Below are 1,539 nucleotides of genomic sequence, written 5' to 3'. Positions count from 1 at the left end.
GACCCTTGGCAATGCGGGTATGGATACGCTTCCCAAGTTTGGGGTGGGCAATACAGGCAAGTCAAGTGGGGCTGTGGTTTACTTCCTTTGGGTTGATCTTGGGCTTGACTAGGGCCTTGACAGCCTCGGCACGTGTACTCTTGGCCTTAGCATTGTTTGCCTGCATTGTCTTGAAGCCCTTCTTCTTGTGCTTCTTGGCAAAACGCATGTTCCTAAGGAACTTGGGATCTACCCCATTCAGAGATTCGTATCTTTGTGGCCGAGGTTTCTTGATGCCATTTCTGTGCCATTGTTGGGACTCCTTGTGCGTGTTGTGGTTCTTTGACTTGGCCATAACTGCACTGTAAACTGTGGCTGCTGAGCCCCATTATGGTATTTTTGAAGAAAATGAAATAATAACAAAAGAACTTACTTGATTCTATTAAATTCATCAGTAGTATATAGATGTTCTCTATCATTTCTATTCTGAAACTGATTTCTCCTATAACTTACAACTTTGTCTGCAGTCTGAGTCCCATCATCTTCCTGAAATTATCCCTAGAACTGTGGTGGCTTGGTTTAGCATCCTGGGCTTGTTTTGTCGCAGTAGTATTTCTCCAGCCTAGGGAACAGCACTGGTGGGTTTCTGTGGAGAATGCCTATTCCTGTTTGAAGCGGAGGTAAGCACTGCAACATTGTAAAGTTTGGGTAGAAATTCTAGAGGAGGATGTGTGGATAACTATAAATCAACAATGTGTCTTAATCTCCTGACAGAAATTTATACATATATAATCTCTAACCTTTGAGACACTGCTCATATATTTTTTCTTACAGTTTTCTCAGTGGCTCCAGTATTTCATTTGCATATTTGTGGGAAAAACTTTCTTTTTTTTTCTTTTTTAAAAATATGGAACGATTCACGAATTTGCGTGTCATCCTTGTGCAGGGGCCATGCTAATCTTCTCTGTATCGTTCCAATTTTAGTATATGTGCTGCCGAAGCGAGCACTTTGGGAAAAACTCTCAATTCAAATTTATTTGAAATTTGCTATCTAATTCTCTTCACTCATCACAGCACATGGTTTCTGTTCAAATTAATTTTCGTCCCTTAGACATTTCTTTGCAGCTCCAGTTCTGCAACCCTATTTGGGTCCATTCTTCCCATATTTATGATCCTCTTTACCCCTCACTCCCCGACTGGGGATTCCAGTGTCCCACCATCTCCACCCCATGTTATACTGAAACGTCAGCTGCTTTTCCTGGAGTGTTTTCAGCAAGCTCACAACACTCTGCCTTCCTCTTACTGTCTGTCCTCAAAGTTATCCATGGCCCATTTCATGAAGCACACCCTGAAGTACTAAGCTCTCATCTCCAGGCAGGACTATTCCTAGCACTGGGCAGGCTGGACCTGCAAAAGCTGGGGAAATGGTCACCGCTGAGCAGTCTTGGGTACAGCTGAGTCAAAGGACAAGAGTCAGGGTTGAGAAACAGGTGTATTTATTCACAAGAAGAGACAGAGGTGTTATTGTTGTCAGAAAAACGGGAAGGGTTGGGACTTCAT

General features: G+C 42.9%; 1 non-coding gene across 1 annotated transcript; it reads right to left on the bottom strand.

Annotated features, from left to right (window-relative positions):
* Positions 1-880: 880 nt before the first annotated feature.
* LOC111817094 lies at positions 881-987 on the bottom strand. Its single transcript, XR_002821364.1, has one exon. It is a non-coding gene; the product is annotated as a U6 spliceosomal RNA (small nuclear RNA).
* Between the last annotated feature and the right edge of the window lie 552 nt (positions 988-1,539).

This window comes from Octodon degus, unplaced genomic scaffold (assembly GCF_000260255.1).
Source record: "Octodon degus isolate 3935 unplaced genomic scaffold, OctDeg1.0 scaffold00048, whole genome shotgun sequence".
Taxonomy (NCBI): Eukaryota; Metazoa; Chordata; class Mammalia; order Rodentia; family Octodontidae; genus Octodon; species Octodon degus.
This window is presented reverse-complemented; position numbering and strand designations above follow the sequence as displayed.